Consider the following 8,206-nt stretch of genomic DNA (forward strand, 5'->3'; position numbering starts at 1 on the left):
TGCTGATGCTCTGATGTACCTGTTCTGCGTGTGAGGAAACCTTGCACGGCTGATATCCTGATGTACCTATTCTGTGAGTGAAAGAAGCCTGCACTGTAGATGCCCCAATGTACCTGCTCTGTGAAGGGCAATCTTAGATTGCTGATGTCCTGATGTACCTGTTCTGTGAGTTAGTGATGGTTGCGCTGTTGATGCCTTGATCTACCTGTTCTGTGTATGGGGGAAGCTGACACCCTGATGTATGTATTGTATGAGGGAGGGAATCCTACATTGTTGATGCCCAGCTGTACCTGTTCTGTGAGAGGGAAGTTTGCACTGTTGATGCCCTAATGTAACTGTTCTGTGGGTGAGGGATGCTTGCACTTCTGATGCCCTGAGGTACTGGTCTGGGAGTTAAGGAAGCCTGCAATGATGATGCCATGGTGTACCTGTTCTGTGTGTGAGGGAAGCTTACACTGCTGATGCCCTGATGTACCTGTTCTGTGAGTGAAGGAACCTTTCACTGCTAATGAACTGATGTACCTGTTCTGTCAGTGAGGGAAGCTTGCACTGCTGATGCCCTGATGTACCTGCTGTGTCTTTGAGTGAATCTAGCACTGAAGATGCCCTGATGTACCTGTTCTGTGAGTGAAGGAAAGCTTGCACTGCTAATGCCCCAATATGCCTGTTCTGCATAGGAGGAAAGCTTGCACTACTGATAGCCTGATGTACCTATACTATGAGTGAGGGAAGCCTGCACTTCTGACGCCCTGATGTACCTGCTCTATGGGTGGGCAAACTTGGACTGCTGATGCCCTGATGTACATATTCTAAGAGAGGATGGCTTGTACTACTGTTATAATGCTGAACCTGTTCTGTGAGAGGTAAGCGTGCACTGCTCATGCCCTGGTGTGCCTGTTCTGAGAGTGAGGGAAGCTTGCACTTCTGATCTCCTGATGTACCTTTTCTATGAGGTAAGCTTGCTCCGATGATGTCCTAATGTACCTTTTCTGTGTGTGAAGAAAGCATGCACTGCTGATGCCATGATGTACCTATTCTGAGAGAGGAAAGCTTGCATGGCTGCTACCATGATGTACCAGTTCTGTGAGAGGGGAGCTTGCACTGCTGATGCCCGGATGTACCTGTTCTGTGAGTGAGGGAAGCTTGCACTGCTGATACCCTGATGTCCCTGTTCTGTGTTTGAGGGAAGCTTTTACTACTGATGCCCTGATGTACCTGTTCTAAGAGAGGAAAACTTCTACTGCTGCAACTTTGATGTACCTGTTCTGTTAGAGGGAAGGTTGCACTGCTGATACCCTGATGTCACTGTTCTGTATTTGAGGGAAGCTTTTACTACTGATGCACTGATGTACCTGTTCTGAGAGATGAAAACCTCTACTGCTGCTACCTTGATGTACCTGTTCTGTTAGAGGGAAGGTTGCACTGCTGATACCCTGATGTTCCTGTTCTTTGATTAAGGGAAGCTTGCACTGATGATGATGTGATGTACCTGTTCTGTGAGTGAGGAAACCTTGCACTACTAATTACCAAATGTACCTGTACTGTGATTGAGGGAAGCTTGCACCGATGATGCCCTGATGTACCTGTTCTGTGTGTGAGGGAACCTTGCACTGCTGATACCCTGATGTACCTATTCTATGAGTGAGGGAAGCCTGCACTGTGGATGCCCTGATTTACCTGTTCTGTGAGAGACAATCTTTGACGCTGATCCCCATATGTACCTGTTCTCTGAATGAGTGAAGCTTGCACTGCTGATGCCCTGATGTGCCTGTTCTGTGTGTGAGGGAAGGCTGCACTGCTAAAGCCCTGATGTACCTGCTCTGTGAGTCATGAAAGCTTGCTCTGTTGATGCCATGATGTACCTGTTCCATAAGGGGCAAGCTTAGACTGCTGATATCCTGATGTACCTATTCTGTTAGTGAGGGACGCCTGCACTGCTGATGCCCTGATGTTCCCGCTGTGTGAGAAGCAAGCTCAGACTGCTGACACCCTGATGTACCTATTTTGTGACTAAGGGATGTGGTGTAGTTCCTATAGTACCCTTGCAGGACCAGCACATTTGGATAACATACAATGTGGGATTGGTGTCAGACTGATTCTGTACACCTCCACCGAAAATGTTAGCCTGTTTGCAAATAGCTAGCTCACAGTGCCACTAATGTTTCCTCTTATCAGGGAGAGAATAGTTTCTTGCAACCTCAGAACATGACAACTCCGATCCATCAGAATCGTGGAAACAATGTACTACTTTTCGCTCAGTCCCTCGTGCGTACTGATTATGTCTCAGAGATACACAGAATAAACAGTCTGGGTGTTTCAATAGGGATTTATTGAACAGTTGCTATTCTCGTGTAGAATATATGAGCTGCAACAACCATTATACAGAAGCAGAGATATATCATTAGCAGTACAGTGAATATAAAAGGATAGTTCAGTTCTACCATCTTGCAATAAGCATGAATAAATACAGGGATATAAAATGCAGGATAAAAGTGTGCAGACTCCTATCATGCCTATCTAGATGTACCTAAGTGTACCTAGCATGTGAGTAGGTATATAGCCAAGAATCATACTAGGATTTAGTCGAACCCCATTACCTGAAGTGAGAATGTAGGAGCCCATCTTGGTCTCAAGTTGGACACCCCGCAAGGGATGTTCAGACCACTGTCAGCTGGAGCGTCTGCTTGCAGGAGCCTCAGCGTCTGTGGTCAGTGTGTCGGCCTGGAAGTCTCGGTCCCCTCTGCCTAATACTAGCTGGTGCTATATTTATACAGAAAGTATATAGTGCTCTATTGTCCCTTGTCTCTTGTATTAGCCATTGTTGGCTCTAAGGATGACGTCCAGGAAGAACTGTGTATGTAGATATGGGGTGGAAGGTGGAGTAGCACCAGCCTGGTTTCTAAGAACCCTCATGAATATTCGTTCATACTATGTCAGTCTAAAGATGAAGTCATAGATCACCATTGTTCAGGGAAACACTCCTTCTGCACCCAGGACAAAACTAGGTAAAAGGTTCAGTCCTAATAAGGTTTATTTACAGTGTAGTGAAAGGGAGGTAATGTAGGTGAAAGGGTCTGATGCTTCCTGGGCCTATATTAAGGTATCTATATGAAACATAACACCCACTCCTCTTCCGAATAGTCAACAATGATAAAAAAGCTAGAGAACTATTTACTAGATAGTAGCGCATAAAAACCATCATCAAGGGCTCTGTAAAAAAATCAGTTTAAAAACAGTCTAAAAAGGTGCAAGTGAATTTTTTTTATTTACTGCGAAAACCAGTTGTTTGGAATTGTCGCTTTAAAAGTTATAGTTCTAATTAAGTTAGTGCACACAAGTTGAATTTCAACAAGCGTCAAAAGGCCATGCTTTTCAGCGAGAAAGTGTCAATTTGTAGGAAATGTTCCAAATTTAGTTAGGTTTAGAAAAAAAAGAAAATCCAAATTCTTTCCCAGCACACGACGAGCCAATTTTAGATTAGATGTCCTGGCTGGGAGACGCAACATCATCGTTGCTTGCTGCTGCAGGGGACGGTGCTTGTAACACCTCGCAGAGTACGTCAGTAGAGCACAGATGATATTCACGACTGCCAATAGCTGGTGTAGTGACTGCCGGTGCTGTAGTTGATACCAGGGTGCTAGGAGAAGAGCTAATGATCAACCCAGTTGTAAGAGGCACCTGTGGGTTTTCGAGGAATGCATTCATCAGGATAGGAATACGCTGGGGACACTGCTGAGCATGGGACCTCAATGGTGCCAACCTGGTATTGATGTCCGCAGGCGTGTCCATTGCAAGTGTCAGACAGAGATCCAACATGCATTTGTCACCACAAAACAGGCATCGACCACAAAACAGGCATCAAAGTACAGGTAAGATGCAGTACATCCAGACTGGTTGAAATGACAGGAACCAAGAGGCGCTCAGTTCCCGTAGGTGAGGTGTGCCCAGATGCTGTACCAAGCGTTCACAGTATTTACGCTCCAGGAGTGCTTTCACCTTATTGTTGGTGATATCGGTGCTGATAGGGACGTCCATTTCGTAGCAAATAGATGACAATCAGGATTGCCGCTATTGATAGCAGGATCAGAGGTAGACCTCCAAAAATGCTTCCAAATACAGAATGTTTGGAGTTTAGATTAACTCTGAGGATGGTCTGAAATGCACTTAGAAATCCTGACCCTATGGTCTTAAATAGGTGTACAATACCACTCGTATCAGACATATTGAAGATACGACCCACCATTTCTGCGAAATGAATGGGGCAGTGTTAGACCTGGCACCTTGGCGTGAGTCTCCCTTCCTCTTTTTGTCGCTGTGCCTCATGTGCTTTTATGGTGTTGGCCGCTCAGCGCGCTGTGCCACTGCCAACCAGTGTCACGGTACGAGTGCTCCCTTGTAAATTATATATGTTGGTTGGATTCCATGATTGGATTGTTTGGTTTACTGTCAGACCCCAGTAAAGTGCGCCAGGAGCGCCAGGGCATGTAAATGCAAACACCGCTGGTGGGCTTTGAGCACGAGTTGTGCCACCCACAGAAGCGGCCGGTAAAATATGTCTAAGGTCTGCCATCGCAGAACCTGCGTGCAGTCTGGTACTGACATGCTGACTGGCAAGTGCCCACACTTGCCGGTCCCTAAACCTTCCCTTAACTGCATGTTAGTCACCCCTCTGGTAGGCCCACGGGCAGGGTGCGTTGTAAGCATAAGGTAGGACAAGCCTAGATGCGTGGCCTGTCCTAGTAGTGAATTACCGCCATCTTGTTGTTCACTACTGCAAGGCTACCCTGTTCTCATAGGCCAGTATGGGCGGCTTGGATTGTTGCATCCTATGATCCTAACCGACCCAGGGAACATGGTAGAAGATCGAGTTTAGTATGCCTGAACTCGGAATAATAAGGTACATCTTACCCAAGGTTTATTTTAATATTCCGCGTTTGCAAATGCCGCATTTAGAAAGCTGGCCTTTGCTTGCCTAAACATTTCAGCCCGCCTCTGCGTGATGTGTATCTGATGTCTGGCTGGTGTGAGTGACAGGGCTGGGGGAACTCAGATGGGCAGGGCTAGGTAGCCTGGTGGTGAATAGGACGATCGACAGGTAGATGGGTGGGAGGAGTACTCCTAGGCTCTGAATAGGACAGTGCTCTGCCACCTCAATGCCGGCTCCGCCCCCTGTGGAGCGTCTGATGACTCTGCCCTGCACTCTGAAAGAAGAAGCCTGCATCGCGTAAACAAAGTGCTCAGAAACCGGACTGGACTAGGCAAGGGCCCCCCTGGCCTGGGAGAACAAAAGATTTGCTGTATAAATGTAGGAGCCCTGCTCCTAAGAAACTAGATCCGCTTTTGACCAAGAAGAATCTCTGCCTGAGGAGGAGGCACCGGGAAAGCTGTAGGAGGAAGACTGTCCCTGTCCTGGGGGATTGGCCTGCAGTGGTGACCTTGCTGCCAAAGGAGCGAAGAGAAACTGTTGCTGAAGACTTTGCTTTATTTTTACTTTCAAGACTTGTGCTTTCCAAAACGATCTCCAAGGGCTTGGAAGTGAGCTTGCCCCCTGAACTGAGCCCTAGGACAATTGGGCTCTACCTGATCTTCACTCGCCTGCTGCTGGACTGTGGTGTCCTTTCCCTCGCCGGAGCTGTGACCCTCGTGCCCCAGTCCCTCCCTGAGCCGTGACCAGGACCGCTTAGCCGCCCCCGCCTTGGGAAGAGCCTCGCTCGATCGGAGCCGCTCCCCCTACGCTGTGCTGGGCTGCCCCTGTCACCTCGCTCGCTGGAGGCTCGCTGTGCACCTTCACCCTCCCGCCGGAATCGGCGTTGTGAGCATCTCCAAGCCTCGGACGGCCCGGACGTAACCTGCATGCCCGGCTGCCCCGCTTTGTTCACCCGCCACCTGCAACACCCCGCTCTTGTCGTGAGCCTGAAGATCAGACCCCCATCGTGAAGTGTGGGAGCCCCGGACGCCGCCTCGCCCTTCTGTCGAAGAGCCGCTGAAATCCCGCACCCGCCTTCGCGTCAAGAAACAAGGTACTGTACTTACGAACTCGAGCGCGAGCTCCCATCGGATCCAGGGTCCGCAACGTTCTGATTTCCCTGTCATCTGCCGTGTGCTTCCCGGGCGCCGCCTCAGCACGAAGTGCGCTGAGGCCCACAGTTACCTTGTGCCCGCCTAAAGAACTTTCCGTAACAAAGAGACTTTACCGTATTTCCAAGAGTTGTGGCCCCATCAGTTTAACGTTACTGGGCCTTGTATTTTAATCTGCTGAATCTACATAAAAGCTTATTTTTATATACTTCCTGATTGGTGTCGGTTTGTGGTGCATGCAAGGGGTTTACTGTATGTGTAATTGCATTTGCTTAACCGTGTACGCCTGAGACTTAGCCTAGACTGCTCGCGCCACGCACCTAGAGGGTGAGCAGGGGTTATTCTGGGGAGTCATCCTTCGCCCTGACAAGAAGTAAAGGGTCCCTGCTTGTTGTGGGTACACTCCTGCGTCAACCAGGGCCCCCTCATTTCTAACATTGGTGGCAGCGGTGAGGATTTACGGATTTGCATTTGCGGTTTGCGTATAGTGAACCACTGATCACCACGTAGTGAGAGCAGACCAGTAACACAGCCACAAGACTAGCCACTGTTTTGTTTTGCCAAGAATCTCCGTTGTTAGAGCCATGCCTGGTTCACTTCCCGCCGGAAGGGCAGCTTCTATAATCTCTGGATTTGAGGACATAGATTGGGAAGAAAGCGCACTTCAGAATCATACCAATGAAGAATTGAAAGGTTTTTGCTCCAAGTTCAGAATTGCCCAAACTGGATTGAAAAAGAAGGACCAACTCGTGAAGGCGCTGAGGGCCTGGTATGAGTCAAAGGCACCAGAGAATCAGGTGGAAATGGTTCCACCAGAAAGTGTCCATGAGTTTGGCAGAGGCCTGTCGTCAGAAGAGTTGGCAGACAGGGCAGCAACCCGGGCACACGAAGTGGAGATGGCAAGACTTCATGGGCAGATGGATATGGAAAAACAAAGATTAGCCATGGAAGAAAAGAAACTACAATTAGAGCATGACATGAAGCTGAGGGAGCTGGAGCTAAAAGCAAAAAGTTTGGAGCTTAATCCCTCTGGTGGCAGCACACCGCCAGCACCGGCGGAACCAAGAGTTTATATTCCCAAGGATGTAGTGAAGGAGTTCTTCAAGAATGACGACATCGGGCAGTGGTTCAGAGCCTACGAGGTAGCCATGTCTTCCCACCAGGTCCCTGAGAGAGATTGGGGAGCGGGGTTGTGGGGACGGTTCCTGAGTGAAGGGCGGGACACACTGTTAGATTTACCTGCTGATGTTCATAATTCTTACGCCCATATGAAGGAAGCATTGATGACTAGGTATGGGTTGACCCCTGAGTTATATAGACAGAGGTTCAGGGGTTGCACTAAGATTCCCAATAGTACGTATGTGGAGTATGTGACTTTCTTTTGCAGAGCGCTGGATGGTTGGGTAAAGGGTAGTAAGGTAAATGATTATCAAGGGCTTCTTGATTTAATGGCATGGGAGCACTTGTCCAGTAATTGTTTTCCTGAGCTACGCCAGCACCTGATAGATAGTAGGCTGACTAACCCTAGGAAGCTTGCTGAGGAGGCGGACCGCTGGGTCAGTACCAGGGTCCACAAGGGTCCCGTGGGAGATTCCGCCAAAGGTGGGCAGGGTCCCCAGCAGAAGAGTGGGGGGGACAGGGGTAAACAGAAGCAGTTCCCAAAAGGGCCCCAAAGTAGTCCCCAAGGGAACCAAGGGAAGGGTTCTCAGCCTCCCCCTCCCCAGAAACCGACCGGGGCCCCGACAGGTCCTCCTGTTCAGAAGGGGCCCGTCAGATGTTACAGGTGTAACAATTTGGGGCATTTTGCCTCTGATGTAAAGTGTCCATTGTTTGGTAAACCAGCACCCACTGGTGCTCCACCCCGGCAGGTGACTAGTGTAGCCTTGGGGGAGGAGAGGGATATCCAAGGTGGGTGGGGACCCGCAGAGATGTCCCTTGTCTCGCTAGGAGACCGTGAAGTGGTCCCTCCAACCCAGCTGCCTGAGAACACTAAGAAGTACAGGCAGTGGGTGACCATAAATGGCCATAGAGTGGAAGCTCTTAGAGATACAGGAGCCAGTGTGACAGCTGTCAGGTGTCACCTGGTGTCTCAGGAGCAGGTGGTCCCCAATGCATTCTATCCCGTTGT

Source organism: Triturus cristatus, chromosome 1_1 (genome assembly GCF_964204655.1).
Source record: "Triturus cristatus chromosome 1_1, aTriCri1.1, whole genome shotgun sequence".
In the NCBI taxonomy this organism is placed as follows: Eukaryota; Metazoa; Chordata; class Amphibia; order Caudata; family Salamandridae; genus Triturus; species Triturus cristatus.